This window comes from Triturus cristatus, chromosome 3_2 (assembly GCF_964204655.1).
Source record: "Triturus cristatus chromosome 3_2, aTriCri1.1, whole genome shotgun sequence".
NCBI lineage: Eukaryota > Metazoa > Chordata > Amphibia > Caudata > Salamandridae > Triturus > Triturus cristatus.
In genome coordinates this window covers 733404129-733421601 of record NC_140584.1, presented here as the reverse complement: position 1 = coordinate 733421601, position 17473 = coordinate 733404129, and the positions used below count along the sequence as shown (strand labels likewise).

General features: G+C 44.1%; 1 protein-coding gene across 1 annotated transcript in view; it reads right to left on the bottom strand.

The window, feature by feature from the left end:
- STAT4 (signal transducer and activator of transcription 4) overlaps positions 1–17473 on the bottom strand; it is a 772166-nt gene that overhangs the window by 571470 nt on the left and 183223 nt on the right. The gene's annotated exons all lie outside the window — the stretch shown is intronic.

Genomic DNA, 17473 nt, shown 5'->3' with positions numbered 1-17473 from the left:
AATCATGGTGGAGGTCACCGGAGTCACCACACAGGACAGCAGCAAACGACGGCAGCTGTGTGCCCACGCTCGGCTGTGGAAGGAAACCTTACTGAAGCTCCTCGGTAACAGTTGCATTCCAGCGGTAGCCAGTGCAATAACTTCCTCCTGTAAAAGCTTTCTTTGCAACTGCTTGCGCTCGTTCCCATAACTTGACCCTGGGTTAAATTACAGCAAAATACCTTTGTTTCTTTCCTGTGCTCTTAATTTGGCAGAGCGTGGGCTGTCCAAGGCGGGTCAGAGTTCTTCATGGAAATGTTATTCATATACTTTGCTATATTTTTATTATTTTATAAAAAGTCATGCTGCGTGGAAATTGGGTCATAACAGCCCACAGTTTACAGCACAGCTATCAGTCAAAGCAAACTCGTTTAGAAAATAAGAAAGTTTTTGTTATTAGTTCACATGCACTTTGCTAATTCTAGCACTGCATTTAAAGTTAATTTTACAAACATTTTTGCAGTTTGTTGATATAAAAAAAATATTTCATTAATAGTACCCGAGACATTTATTTAATTGTTTAGTGATTTCGTAAGGAGTCTAAAGAATATAGGGCATTATGATCAACTGAGATGACTGAGCTAGAGAATTGCATCTCTAGTGGACATTCCTCTACCCTTTGAGAGGATAAAAATGCAGTCAGTTGCCAGTTTGAGGAGCTTAGTTTTTAAGAACCAGGTGATCAGAGGTAGTTCGGTCTTCCCTTGAGGCGTAGGTTCAAAGCATTTCGGTCCTTGGTCTGAGAAACGTTTTCGGTACATCAATATATCCCCTGTAGTGTTGTATTTTATCCATGCAGCGCTTTCTTTCCATCTCCCTCACTGGACTTAGAACACAGTTAAAATAAAGTCGGCCTGTCACTTGTGAGCTTCACTAAGTACAGGACAGACCCTCTCCCAGGATGCACCGGGCATGTCACTTCCCCTCCTCCTCTCTCTTTTCTCTCGCCCTCTCTCCTCTTGTATCTCTTCACTCTTTTTCTTCACCCAGCCTAACTCTCGCTCACATAAATACACCTCACATAAAACCCATCTATACCACATAGCAACAATCCATATAAACAAGCTCCACACAATGCCACATAATTCGAGTCACCAGAATTTCATTCAGTGCCACATAGTTCCACAAAATCAACTCAGAATGTTTCCATTCCATGCCATATAATTAAACATGAAACCACATAATACACATCAACAACACAATCACATAACACACCACATACACACAACCCACACCACATAATTCTACATCACACCACAAAATTCAACAGCACGAAACACAATTAAACTCCATTACATAACACTCCTCAACACAAAATACCATACCACATAATTACTCTCCATGACACACAATCCCACTCCGCACAATTCCAATACACTAAATACCACATAATTACTATCCACATAATTCCACTGCATACCATATACATCCACTCCACAACACATAAGTAAAAAATGTTTGCATTTACAACACCAATAGCTCTAACTCTCATTTTCTAAATAATCACTCCACTGCAGACAAAAAAAACATAAGTGGAAAACATTATTATTTACCGCACCAATTGCTCTAACTTTCTCTAATGTAAGACCGATTGCATTGCAAATGCTTGTTTCCTGATGTTCCTTAGTTGCTGGTGGTATTGCGCAAGGGCTGCTTTGAACGTGGACCATCGGTAGCTTCATGGCTAACTCTCCACTTTCTCTCTAGATGTTTACAGTGTCTCTTGGTATCATGAAGGTCCTCAGTGTACCAACTGGATTGCTTGTTGGCTCTTCTCTGTTTATTGACTTTAAATGCTTCCTGTATCCTTTAATTCCCCATTGCCTGTGGCATGCAGACATAAAAAGAGTGTGTAGACCATAGTGGTCTTTCAAAGGAGCATTTCAGAATGAATATGTATTCATATGTATTCAGTTCTTATTGCTCCACCTTTACAACCACTTCATTCTGTAATTTGGTTTAAAATTGGACAAGATCTACTAATCAATTTAAAGAACCACAGTTTTTTGGAAATTAAAAGATATTAGGTGTAGTGGATGCAAGAACATCTGAGAGCACAGGTGGATAGAATTTCCCAGTGGCTGTCAACAGCAGCCTATTTAAGTCGAACAATTTAAGAAATTGAACAACACGTGTCTTGTCTCTTTTGTAGGTGTGATGTCCTGGGCAGTGTTAAGATATTGTAACACACATGAAAGGGGAGAGAGTTACAACTCCTTTTCCATCCTCCCTACATACAATCACGTTTATCCACAAAAAGATGAAAAGGAGGAAATGTGAATATTCTGAAAGACTAGAAACCACGCATAGGAAAAACACAAGGTTTTTTAAAAAATTGCCCTCTCCACTAATAGTGGCATGCTTCATCATAGGGCTGCTACAATATTCCTGCGCAGACCAATGCCTGGGATGGAGCAAAGGAGTTGAGGGAGATAATACAAATGAATATTATGAGATCCATGCAGCAGAACAAAAAGATGGATGATAAAACTATCTCATCGATGTCCTCAGGGCCGGCTTTAGGGCGGTGCGACCTGTGCCACCGCACCGGGTGCCGGCTTCCTGGGGCGCCATGTTTGAAGGTTTATTATGCTTTTGAAGCACCTGCTGCAGCGTTTCTTTACCCCGGCAATTACCAGGCCTCACATAAATGTCAAGATAACTTGTGTGATTAATTATCTTCCTGGAGAGAGATCAGCATTTTGTATAGTTGAGGTTTTGACTTAGGTGAAGTTAGTGCAGAGGGTTAATATGCCTGCTGCAAAGAACGTGTACCAAGTAGATTACAGAGTGCGTATGATGTAAACAAATCAGCATGTTACTTGCAATTTATAACTTAAAGTCCTAATATAGAATAGTGAGCTATTAACTTTCATCCTAGAACTGCATACACACTGCAAAGTATACATTATTAGAACATTGATTAATGTTGCAAAAAGGGTTAATTTGGCTAGAAATCGATTCTTAATATTTAAGAAAACTCCCAACTATGCTGTTTTGTAGTGAGTTCTCCCTGAATACGTACATACATTGTTAAGTTAGCATAACCACGTTAGAGGTTAGAACGCCATCTTGCTGCTTTTGCGCACGGCACTGCGTTTACATGTTATTTCTTAAACAAACTGCTGAATCGAGACTTGCTTCACACGAGAGCAATCTGTTGTTACCATCCCAAGCTCTGCGCAGCGACCTTGGTCTGTACATGGTGTGACAAACAGTCTGGATTATTACACAATGCATGTTTTCCACTCTAGGTTGATCGACCCACTATTTAGCCATAACACACGCGCAGCTGCAAAAACCTGAAAGTTGGTGCTTTTAATATCACAGACATCATGTTTATTATTCAGACCGAAGACGAGCCTTCCTGCGAGAAGACTCCTGATGCTCCTGTGATGTGATTTCACTAAGCTGATCTTTGAGGTATGGGGTCCCCTATTCAAGCCTAAGAGACCTTCTATTAGCATAATAATAATATTAGCTTCTTAGTAAAGGGAAGGTGGTAGTATCCACTGTCATTATAATATGATCACCCCTTTTATATTCTATGGTATTGTAACTATGTTGATGGTTTTGATTTTAATCATTTGTCTGCTTGTATTAGCCAAAGTACTGCATCTTAGGACACGTGGTCTATAAAAATAAACTCTTTTTATTTACACCGTGTCTCTGTTGATTATTGTTGTGGACTGATGTGAGAATAATATACGAACAGGTATTTCCGATTCCCACCATTCCTGAGAGTATACTGAGTCGCTTGTTCTGGGTTGTCTTTTCATTGGGACCGCCGAGCTAAATCTCGGATAACGAATGGGACACTTATGCTAGCCGGATACTGGGTTCTGGGTTCTGAGGTGAGTTTCTGGTACACCACAATTCACTGAGGTGCTGGGGTTCTACGCATAGTTCTGTGTATAAGCAGAATCCCTGCAACATGGCGCACCTAACGTTTGGTCTATGAGTTGAAACGCCTTAGTAGTGCTTACATTTAGTCCACAGCACCCTCATTCTTGTTTCCGGATAACAAGTCTGACGGATTTAAACCTACCTAGTTCTATTGATATAGGTTCCTTCAAGCTTGATCATTAAAAAGGTTATTGAACCCTTGTGCTACTGAATACTTGAAGTGTAGCTTGTCCTAATGTCGGTTGATATTGCGGCGCATAGCCGTGCGGCACTGAAACGTCATTTGACGCAATATGGGGTGCCGGACGCGGGCATGGACGTCATCTTTGTGGTGGGAGCCGATGCGGCTCATCCTTTTGAGTTATTCTACTCTTGGGTGACGATTCCGGCAGTCAGTGGGGACGACGATACCTTTCATTCTTACACTGCCACTGCCGTGCCAGCTAACTATGCGCCGTATAGGACACAGGAAATACCAATATCTGCTTGGCAACATCAGATTTGGTTTAATGGCGCCCTCCCCCATGTGGTTATACCGCCGAGAATGGGCCCTTTATCAATTGCGGGGGCCACTTGGCCGGTACTAGCCGGATTTACGCCTCACCCCCGTTACCTCACGGTGACGGTGGCTGAGTTGCGTGTACTACACACTGCCCTTATATCAGTATATAGGGCGTTGGTGCAGTATGTGTCGCGCACTGTGCAGGCGGGGGCGCCTGCTGGTGCGGGACAACCTAATGATCGTCACGCGGTGGTCATAAGCCCTGTTATGGTTAATTCTGTTATGGGCAAGCGCCCCCTCACAAGGGATGATTACCCCTTTTGGCTTGCTGAAAAATTCGACCAAATAGAGGCGGTTTATCCGCATACAACTCCTGTGGAGAAACACAGGATCCTCACCATTAGTTTGCCTAAAGACTTAGTTCCCCATATGGATGATTGTGTTTCCTGGGGTAAGGTTTTTGCTGCAACGTACGCGCAGTGCTTTGGCACTCCGTCTATGTTGCAGCTGCCCTCCGTTATTAAACGTGTTCAAGAGAACCATGGAGCGGAGTCTGCGATAGAATTAGGGATGCGGCTCCTCGGAGATTTTGGCCTGGTGGCTACCATGATAATGGGAAACCTTAAGGGTGATGCGTTGCACTTTCAGGTTCGTAATGAACTGAAGAAAGTTGCTGAAGAGGACAAGCCGCAGGAATTTGCGAAAATAATCTCTGGTGCATACCGAGATTTAGGTCGTAGCTCTTTAGGAGTTAAGCCTGTGATCAAAACTCCCGATTTTAAGCAGCAGGGTAAGGCAGAAACTTCTGGTAAGGATGACCGGCCAAATTTTCCGAAACAAAATTGGCGGTCTAAACAACAGGGAAAGCAGCAGCAGAAACAGGGCTCTCGGCCTGCCTCTCCCGTACAGTCAAGTAGTGAATGCACTTATGATCTGCGAGATCGTGCTACTATTAAGTCTCCTGATAGATTTCAGGTTTCTGAACAGCGTTCTCCTCGTTCTTCACAGGAAACATCGGCTACACAGTCCGGTGGCGGAGGCGGTGGCAAAGGTCGGGGTGCTCCACAACAGCGTGACCAACCCCGACAGACTGAGGGTAAAGGCAAGCAGGACGAATTTGCTCGACAAAGACCCCCGTTTCAGAAGAAGAAAGTGGCGGCTCTGACGGCGAGGTATGCCTCAGATAGTGCGGACACGGCTTCGGAACCGGACATGGGCGCTGACGCTACTGGACAGCGCGGCGGAAATTACCATAGTCCGTCAAGCTCTGCGTCCATTTCTGGCGGTGACAGCAACTGATATATCGGTTACTGTTGAAACAGCTGACACCAGAGTGGCTCCCCCTGACAGACTTTATGAAATAGTCTTATTAATTGAGGGTGACATACAACGTACTATAAAAGGGATCTTTTGGGATAATCTGACCACCACCTATGATATCCTCCTAGCGGAGGCAGATTGGCCCCCAGCCTTCATTTTGGAAGCTCCTAGAGGGGAGGAGGTAATCCTCCCGTCCTTTGCGCACACAGTGCCTAAGGATCAGGCTGAAGTGTACGCTGAGGAGTGGGCGCTGGCGCTTGCGCCAGCGGTGTATCGTACTCAGGTGGGATGGGACCGGTTGTCCCCCTGCCATGAGATTCCATTGCGGTCTATGCCCCAGCCTCAACCCCAATATCCCATGCGTCGTGAAGCTAGACACCACGTCGCGGCGATCCTTGAACAATTGGAATATCAGGGTGTTATTGAAACTTGTGTGTCCCCTATGAATAACCCTTTATTCACTGTAACGAAGCCTGACGGCTCGTACCGTTTAGTTTTGGATTACCGGCACCTAAACTCCCAGTGCCGGACCTGCGCGGTACAAAATACACATAGCTCGGCTCTTGTCGACAGTCTCGTGCGTAAAAGGTTTAAAACGACACTTGACATTTCCAATGGCTTTTTTAGCCACAACCTGTCCACACTGAGTAGCCAGTGGACAGCGTTTACTTCGGGCGGCAAACAAAAACAGTTTACGAGATTAGCCATGGGCTACAAAAATAGCCCTGGCGTCTTTTCCGCTCGCGTGGTTTCTCTCTTAGAAAGAATAGACCCCGACGCATACTCCTATGTTGACGATATCTACCTCACGGATGATGAGCTGATGCCGCATCTGTCTCGAGTCGACAATATTATAGTGAGTTTTGCTGACTATGGCTACAAATTCAATTTTGCGAAGTCTCACATCGCGGAATATACAGTGTTGTTTTTGGGCTACGAGCTCAATAATGAAGGGAAGGGGTTAGCTCCCCACTTTCTGGAGAAGTGCGCATGCTTGAGTGCACCGACGACACTAAAGAAATTACAATCTCTGCTGGGCTTTCTGAATTTCGGCCGTACGTACATTCCTGATTATGCCCAGCGTATCAAGCCGCTTTACGCCTTGGTACAACCCACATTTTCGAAGTCTAGCTGGCAGCTGGAACATTCTAAAATTTTACAGTCTTTACAGGCTGACCTTCTTGCTTCACAATATTTGCTGACACGTGATAACCGCACTAACCTGGTAATAAGAATAGTGCCAGGCGCCGTGGGTTTCACGTATTTGACGTTTAATGAGGGTGATACAGTCCCCATTGCGTACAAATCCCACTTGTACACCTCTGCTGAATTACGTTTTTCCGCGGTCGAAAAAGTTCTGACTGCTGTGCAGATGGCGATCCTTAAAGAACACGCACTGTCGCATGGGAAACAGATTCTGGTTGTAACACCCTATCCTGCCTTAGAAGCAGTGACAAAGGCAAGTGTACCAAATTCTAAAGCTTTGCATCCACGGTGGATACAATGGGCCACAACACTGACGTCACCAGATGTCACTTACATCTTTGATGCCTCATTACAGACTCAAGAGTTCTTGCAGTATGAATTCGTTCACCCGGCACCTCTGTCTTTGCGCCCGCTCGAAGAATACCATTGTGTCATATACACTGACGGGTCTGCGCAGCCCGCAATTGGATCGAAGCACGCTTATTCAGCGGCTTGCGCAATTGTCGTAGGTACATTCGTAAATGGTGAATTCCAATCTGATGCAGTGCATACGCAGTCATTGGGTGATTGTACCGCGCAATTAGCGGAGCTTCGGGCTCTAGTGCTTGCACTTGAGTTTGCTGATCCCCGAGTCACTACTCTTATAGTGAGTGACTCCTTCTACTGTGTCCAGTCCTACAATGACAATTTACACTTCTGGTCTCAGAATGATTATCGAGACACGAAAGGTAGCACAATTAAGCATAAAACGCTTTGGGTTCGAGTGGCAGACTTTAAAGAATGTCTCCCTCTCGTGAATGTTATTCACACTCTTGGTCACCAGAGACTTGGTGTCCATGCTGTCGGCAACAGCTTAGCTGACGAGGCAGCAAAAACAGCAGTGGCTACATACTTAGTGGCAGCGGTTACAAGATCCAAAAGTAAGATTGATGATGACATCTTGGCAGCTATTGCTGCTACAGAGAAGGGAAGTGATTACCCGAAGGGTTTTCCTTCTCGTTATGTTTATCGTTTAAGTCCTGATAACGTCCCATTAGTGAGGATTAACGACGTTGGTGACAGAATTATTCCCAACGCGGACTGCAGACCAGCACTGATCCTAGCTGCGCACGAGGGGTTGGCGTCAGCCCACGCCGGTGTGTCAGCTACAATATCTCTGCTACAACAACGTTACTGGTGGTTTGGTTTATATAAACAAGCACGCGCTTATGTTCTTGATTGTGACATTTGCCAACAGATTAAACCTTCTACTGTTGCGCGCCCACCACAAACACAGTTGTACATATCTAATAAACCATTTGGTTGTGTTTATTTGGATCACTGCGGTCCTTTTTCTTCTGATACTGCGTACAAGTACATCTTGGTTGCAGTGGATTCGTGCACACGTTTTCTATGGGTATGGCCACAAAGGAGAGCTGACTCGCGGACTGTCATCAGGGATTTGCGTGTCTTTGTGGGAACTTTTGCGTGTGGTACCTTTCATTCTGATCAGGGCCCTGCGTTCGCCTCTAAGGCTTACAAGGAGGCTATGAGAAATTTGGGGGTCCTAGTCAAATTTTCGTCCCCCTACCGACCTGAGGGTAATAGTGTGGTGGAACGAATGAACCGTGACTTAAAGCAATCATTGACAGCACGTGTTTTAGGCACAGGCCGGAACTGGCTAGCCCATTTGTATAACGTCCAACGTGCACTTAATAATCTCCCTAGAAGGTCTCTGGGTGGGCGGACCCCGTACATGATGCTCTTCGGAATCCGAATGTTTGTCCCAGACCTTGATGGTCTAGACATGGCGGCGTCGACCGCACCCTTTGACGTAGATGATCACTGTGCTGTTTTGCAGACTCTACAAGAAGCCAGAGACACTCTATCGAAGGAACACTTGCCCTCCACATCTGAAGCTGAAGTTCAGGTTCCGGTAGTCGGCTGGCTACCCCGAGTTGGAGACCTGGTCCGTGAGAAGGTGGAGAACAAGAAGGAGTTCGGCCCCTCTTATCGTGCACCAGTTCCAGTGCTTGGAGTGCAGGGTACAAGAACAGTCATTTTACCTCCACTTCCTGGTCGCAAAGAAAACAGGTACATCTCTATTGACAATGTCAAACTTCAGCGAGTGGCCGATACTTCTTAGTATGACTCCAGCAGTTTCGTGCCAGACGATGCAAAGAAATTCATTGTTGACTCTTGCTTCTACCACCTTGCCTGATGTTGCCATCGAGATGCAATCCGTTACTGATCCCTTGTTGATACCACCGGCTGGTGGTTTGCCCGAAGAGACTGAGTATGCTTATCCTACACGGGGTCCCTCGCCTGTTTTACAATCTACAGCACTTGGCCAGTCCCGTTTCTCCTTTGACACTAACTCATTGCCCTCAACTCCCCCATCGAACATTGCTGTTTTTTTCAGCTGGTTTAAGAGACATTTCCTGATTGCCCCTTGGACATACATCTGGTTGATGCTTTTTACTATTTTTTTGTTTATGTCAATTGGATTTGTGATAGTTTTTTTCCGTTTGGTGGATGGCCACTATCTCAAAGAAAGATCGACAATTAGACTTATCAATGGAACTTTGGCCCCCCACTCCTCGTCCCACATCATGAAGAGGGACCAGACTTTTGTGAATATTACTGCCTGGCCCGTCTTGGATGGAATCGCGTGGGATGCTGTTAAATTCCAAATTCATGGGCCTACAGAGGTCATTAATGTTCCTAATGTATTTCGTATTTCGATGGGTGATGTGGTTAGGCAGAACATACGTTCTGATGATTGGGATGTACACGCCATTGAATCACTGTTTTCTGATTTGAAGTATTATGCCGCTTTTGATGCTGAGGATTTATATGAAAATGCGGCTAATTATGCGGAACAGTATTGTTTTCAACATTATGGCAATCACTTCCTGCATAAAGCGAATACATTTAGAAATTTTGTAAATTTTACCCAATGGGAACACTGTCCTACTCCCTCTTTCGGAAGTTCACATACCCCAGTTGATAAGTATACTTATTTTACCGATTTCAGTGTATCCAACCCGGCAGCATTTTATTTTAAGGTGCTGCCTGAGTCTGCCGCAAAGGTTCGACTGACACACACAAAGTTACTTTATTCCAAGTCCTTTATGGACGAGTTGTCAATCAAAGGTTATGATCTATGGAAGGCTACTATTGATCTTAAGTCGGTTTGGGGTTCCAAACCGTGGCAGGTTCAGGGTACAGAGGCTCTACATCGTGCCTGTCTTATACCAAATCATATACTGTTTTTAAATTCATCCATCTTCCAAACCACCTGTTTTGGATTGGCCACTTCTAAACAATTAAAGTCACCTTCTGTGCCGGATCTGGGCGCTTACCCCAATTGGGATAACCACACGGATCTGTCCCTTCCTGCTTTGCAATCATTAGTTTCAAATACATCTTTCAATATTTCGAAATTAAATAGTGACGGTTGGTTGGTTTGGCAAAGCAGTTCGGACACCTGTCAACGTCGCTTTCTGGGGCTGAAACCGGGGTATATTCAGGAACGTGTGGACCCTCGGTTTGAGTCGTCACATACTGTAACTACATACTCTGTGGGAAAGTTATGTCAATCCTGGCTGCGACACTCCACCTTGGCTTCTGTCAAAGTTCATTTATCAAAGTTACATGACAAAATAGATTTGAATGATTTTGTTAAAGGTCCTGTGGGTGGCAGAACCAAAAGGTGGGCGTATGCTATTTACAACGAAGTGTGGAAGTTGTCGCAGATTGAGGCGGCTTCCAGATTGAGAGCTATTGACCAAGCAAACATGGAAAAGGTTTTAGCCGTTATAGATAATAGCATTAGCACTCTCTCTTCCAGAATTTATACATTAGATAATATTGTTTCGTCAGTTGTTGATATTGTGCATGATGATATGTCTGTATTATATCATGGTCAAGACCAGTTGCGTTCTGTTATGCAGTTTGCATGGACATTGCAGACGTTAAGGGCAGGGAGGGTCCCTTGGGACTATCTGAACACTACATTGTTATTCCTTCCCTTTAACCTTACTGACAAGCAGCGATTTATGTCCATGAAAGATGCTACATATTCATTGTTACATATTGAAAAATTAGAACCGTTACCTTTCTCTGTGGCGGAAATCAATTCAGCCACGTGGCTTATACACGGATTGATAACTCTGCCGTTCGCGCTTTTCAAGTTTACGTCTTGTATGAAACATTATGCTCTGGGTAGATACGAACAGCTGGGCACCGCTTTCATACATGAGGTTTGGTCCCTCCCCTTTACGTATAGATGTACTAGGGACGGAACTGAGGTTTATCTGAAGGGTGAGGAATGTACCACGACACCAGATCATTCCTTGGTATGTAGGCACATTCAATTACACGGTGCATGCAATGTACAAGCCCCGAATTTGGCCTGCGTCCTACGAGGTGTCCCAGTGCCTGTGATTACGCCTTCTTTCACGCTGCTTGCAAACGGTAGTTATTTAATTTTGAATAATGAAGCTTGCTGCGGGATGTTAGTGGGAATCCCATACATAGTCACTGTATCGCAGAAAGTTGTCTGCTGCAATAATGTTCTCTTTCCACCCCCGCATGGGAGGCTGGATGTTTCCATCTGGCCTTCGATTCCAACCTTGAAAGCAGAGTTCAACAAGTTGAGCAGAATAAGAGCTCTATTGTCCCAAAAAGAGGTGCCATTGACTTCCTCTCGTGAAACATTTGTCCTTCACGTTGCTAATACGCGCACTGAGGTACAGGCGCTTTTGAATACTGACCTCCCACTTCATTTTGGAGCTTTGATCCAAACAATTTTCAATGCCTCGTCCACGACCGGCCTGGCTCATTTTTTTAAACTTGTAGGCTCAGGCCTCGTGACCTCTTTCCAAACTGTTTTTGGTGTGATTCCGACATTTTTTCATTCGATTTTCTCAAGCATCTTTGGAGGTGTTCCGCTGCTTCTGGCGCTGGTGGCAGGTGTGCTGCTTTTACTTTTTATACTACGGAATGGCTGCTCTTTCTGTGCCACACGAGCACCTGTCCCGTCTGCATCTTCTTCGTGATAGGATGCTTGACTTTTATGGTACTCTGCCATTGGCGACTCTGAGCCTAGCTTATGGCTTATCCTTCAGGTATTCCTACTTCACCTGCGTGCAACCTGTATTTCACTGCCTGGATTGTTCCTTTGAATGGCCTCTGGATTTGTGCTTGACCAACCTGGTGTCTCCGGTGCCGGATTTCGATCGACTGATGAGGCCCTTAGTGTCTCACGAGTTGGCCTGTTCTGGTGTCCGGATTATGGCCTGTGGTGCGGCGCATGGTATCCTGGGTAATTGGGACATCTCAACGGCTGCCTACGACTTCTTGGCTATGAGCTATTTGGAGGAACATTCCGGTTGCCCTCTGATTGTGCTAGAGGCTCCGATGGTTGAAGAACACGTATGTTCCTTTTCTTTGATGGATTGGATGGCTGAGACTTTCAGTGGCCCTGCAAACGATTTTTTGTTGGCAGCAGTTGCCACGTATGCTGCCTATACATTCATGGATTAACTGAACTGTCGTCCTTTGCGCCTGTGCTACTGGACAGCAACCTGGCGCAGCATTTATTTTTTCTTTCTCCTTTTTTTCTCTTCCTGATGGTTGTTTTGAGGTTTTTTTTACTTGCATTTTTTTTACGAAAACCCCTGTTTATTTTTTTGTCGTTTCAGACTTTAGCACATTCTGAAACTTTGGATTGGTTACGCCTTGTTCTGCTCTGTCGAAACTGAACTCTGCGTCCTCTATTTTCTTGCCTATTAAATAGTGCTTCGATCAAGGGGGCATGTAGTGAGTTCTCCCTGAATACGTACATACATTGTTAAGTTAGCATAACCACGTTAGAGGTTAGAAAGCCATCTTGCTGCTTTTGCGCACGGCACTGCGTTTACAAGTTATTTCTTAAACAAACTGCTGAATCGAGACTTGCTTCACACGAGAGCAATCTGTTGTTACCATCCCAAGCTCTGCGCAGCGACCTTGGTCTGTACATGGTGTGACAAACAGTCTGGATTATTACACAATGCATGTTTTCCACTCTAGGTTGATCGACCCACTATTTAGCCATAACACACGCGCAGCTGCAAAAACCTGAAAGTTGGTGCATTTAATATCACAGACATCATGTTTATTATTCAGACCGAAGACGAGCCTTCCTGCGAGAAGACTCCTGATGCTCCTGTGATGTGATTTCACTAAGCTGATCTTTGAGGTATGGGGTCCCCTATTCAAGCCTAAGAGACCTTCTATTAGCATAATAATAATATTAGCTTCTTAGTAAAGGGAAGGTGGTAGTATCCACTGTCATTATAATATGATCACCCCTTTTATATTCTATGGTATTGTAACTATGTTGATGGTTTTGATTTTAATCATTTGTCTGCTTGTATTAGCCAAAGTACTGCATCTTAGGACACGTGGTCTATAAAAATAAACTCTTTTTATTTACACCGTGTCTCTGTTGATTATTGTTGTGGACTGATGTGAGAATAATATACGAACAGGTATTTCCGATTCCCACCATTCCTGAGAGTATACTGAGTCGCTTGTTCTGGGTTGTCTTTTCATTGGGACCGCCGAGCTAAATCTCGGATAACGAATGGGACACTTATGCTAGCCGGATACTGGGTTCTGGGTTCTGAGGTGAGTTTCTGGTACACCACAATTCACTGAGGTCCTGGGGTTCTACGCATAGTTCTGTGTATAAGCAGAATCCCTGCAACAGTTTCTTTTTCGACTCTGAGTTTGTGCTTCTCCACACCAAGCACTCTTAAACTATACTGCCTACCAGTATGGATGACATGTGACTCCTACACTTTTAGTCCTTTGGCTTGTGTAACATTTCCTATACACTGATTTACACACGTATGATTGATTGTCTCTGTGTAATGTGCGTGTGATGCAAAGTGCTCGGACACCCTACGCTGGTATGAGTGGCGCTGTATAACTAATTCAATGCATCTGAGAGAGTGTGGTTATGGAGACTTGGTCACTGTTAAAGGGTGCTAGTGAGAGAATTCGTGGTGGAGGTGGTCACTGGGAGGGCGCCAACAAACATTGTCGCACAGGGCACCACCAGCACTAAAGTCAGCCCTGGATGCCCTAAAATATCTTTATTCATGGACTCCCGGAGGGTAATTAGTGCCTCTACATGTCTCCTTACTGCTCATATTGTCGACATGTTTCGGCCGTTAGCTATTACCGTCACAGGGTCGTTCGACCTCCCTCAGGATTGGTGAACCCATTCGCTTGATTACCCTTTAAAAAAACTAAATTTAGTTATGAGGATATATTCATTCAAGTTATACTACCTTACTTGGCACTTTCTATGTACACACACATGGATTACCTGTAATGGCAGAAAAACACAGATAAATACAACACAATGTGTTTTTCCATAAAGGTCGTTGGTATTGTTCCCCACAGAACAACACCTGCATGTAACCGAAACAGTTTAAACGTGGTCTCTTTTCCAGACCATGATAACCCATCTTCATTGGCAAACCTCCACCACTAGTAAACAACACCCCACACTAAAGTGCAATAAAAACAGAGGTGAGGACCCATGATGTATCGCTTACCAAGTTTCACCATGACTATATCTGAAATAGGAGTGCAAGCGAGAGCGTCTACCTGTAGTCACACTCTGTTTGAATGGAACAAACACAAACATTAACACATCCACAAACTCTAGGGTGTCAATAAACTCTCTGCCCCAAGCATATTTCTGCTTAAAGTTCCCAAAAATATGCGAATCGCTCCTGTACTCTCATCCATTTTCACTCGCCGAGTATAGCTCGACCACAGCTTCAAAAACCCATCCCCACTATTAAATACCCATGGTACTCATGTCTTCAAGGCAGAAACGCCAATTAATAATGCCACTTGCTGCCACCGTGTAGGTGGAAAAACCTTTGCACACATCTCCTTTTATTGTGTCCAACTGACTTCAGTCAGCCGTGTCCCACTTCAGGTAGCACATAGGTACAGTCACATGCTCGGATTTGGACTAGAATGCTAACTTTGTTGGCAAAAGTGGTCCAGGTATCCCTGCCATGTTCTAAAACAGCCCCGGTGACACTCGTACAGGACCAACAAACCCACTTCAGTGCTGTGTTTCATACCTCTCATATCCCATCCAAGACTCTTGCTGTTAATCACCGTGGATCAGCCAGCGTCTTAGCTGGTGGATCATGTTGTGTCTGCTGCCGGGTGAAGTTATTCCTGGGACACATGATCAGAGCGTCTCGTGACATACTGACCAAAGCAGAGTATGGGGCTCTATCCCTCATGTGAGCGAGAGACATAAAAAGGTGCAAAAAGTCCCCAACATCCCCTAAATCACAAAGTGTTGTGGAAAGTGATTTTTTTCTATGCATGGTAGATCAAGTGGGAAGTGAGCCACTGATTAACTCCTTCCCTCCTCTAATTCTTTTTCTAATCATCAAGAGAGTCACAAGATAAAATAAAATGAATTAATACAACAAGGACATACCCTCACACCCTATATATTGGGGGCATCCTCCTTGTTAGATCATCTCAGTAGGCTACTTATGTAGTCTTCTTCTAATCTATATTCAGATGTGGATTAGGGTAGCTATGCCCACTTAATCATGGTACTAGTAGTGCACTCAAATAGCATTAGGCCCTTACAGGCTATTGTGTTGATGCCACGGGATATCATTGTTTAGACCAACCTCGCGGCTACGGGTCCGATGGTTCCATCTCTGAATGAATGAATGAATTTTATTTTTATTGCATAGTTACTTAAAACCATTTGCAATATGACTTACATACATAAAAAAATTAAGATCACAATTGTTTTAAAAAATTCATACAAAATGAGCTCACGTGCGGCATTATCTTGACCAATAAAATAATAATATGTTACATACATTAAAAAGGTGAGAGATTACCAGTTCAACCTTATTGCAAATTTGAAATATCTATTAAGGTTGACATTTAAAAAGGGCATCATCACAAACTAATTGCTGGAGACTGATTTTTTTAGCAGACAAAATGGCCTTCTGTTTAGCCTGGACCCTCTTCTTCAATAAGCCTAAGATGCAGCTCGGCCATGTATCTCCCAAATCTGGCCAAGTCTGACTGTAAGGTGCAGGAAAAAAGAACCAAAGCCGCTTCTTTAACTGTACGGACCCCATTGCGCAGCCCTATTTGTTTTAAAAGATTCTGACGGGGCTGTAGCATGCCGAGACAACAACAAACCAGAGCAGAGATTCAGAATTAAATATTTAAAGATTAAGATTTAAAGTTGCAAATTCTACATCTGATTTTGAGTTCAAGGGACTTCCACCCTGGATTTAATTATTTAATTGGGAGGGGCACTAGTCTGGCCAATAAGATGTCTTTAATTGGGAGGGGCACTAGTCTTGCCCATAAGATGGTTCCATCTCTGTTCCAGCTTTAATAGAAAGTTCTTAATATCTATGATGTTTCAAGGTATTGTGGGTTTGTCTAATACTGTCCAATGTATGTCTTCAATGTTATGGTTCATTTCAGCTAAGTGTGTTGTGAGTTTTGTTATGGCTTTTTTGCACCTCACATTACTTTTATGTTTCAATATTCTGATCCTCACTTTCCGGGTCGTCATTCCTATGTAAATGAGATTACATGGGCACCGGATCAGACAGATAAAATTATCTGAATTCCAGTTTGTGTGTTTGTTTTTAATCCAAAGGTAGCTCAGACCCACATTCTCTAATTTAGAGTACTTCATTGAGGAACAGGCGCCACATGATCCACGTGCCGTGTGGCCTACCAGTGGCCGAAGAGCCCACATCCTGGGTCCGTGGCTGGAACCACGTTATTGTGGTCTAATGTGTACCAGCATATATCTGATACTTGCACTCTTTTTAAAAGAGAACATGGGCGTTTGTCAAGTTTAAGCCATTGGAATTGAGAATCCGCCAGTTCCTTGTGACAATCATTTCACCTGATTAGATGCTGTGCTGAGTGTCGTGACACAAATTGTCCTGTCAATGTATGGTTTCTCTCTATTCTCCAAGAAGGCATCCCTGTTGTATTTTAGGGCTCACTGTTGTGCCTGATGAATTACTCTATGTGGGTAGTTCTTTACTTTCAGTTTCTTGCAAAGCTTCTGTGATTCCATCTTAAAGTCGCCCACATTAGAGCAATTCCTCCAGAAACGCAAAACTGTCCAAAAAGGAGTTTCTCACCACAGGATTTCTGATGAAAACTGTTGAAAGATAACAGAATATTCCTATCTGTCGTATGTTATACTTGTGTGATTAGTCTGCCCTTCATGGCAATTATCTCCAAGTCTAGGAGACTGAAGCGCGCAGATGGGCATGCCTTTGGCAGCCGACATTAACTTGTTCTGACCTACTTTAAACTTGTCAGAACCCTGCATTCTAACCTAACATCATCACAGCCACCCCGCCCCGGCTATAAGATCGCTGGGTGCAACAAATTTCATAAGCCCTGAGGCTGAATCGCCATCATCCA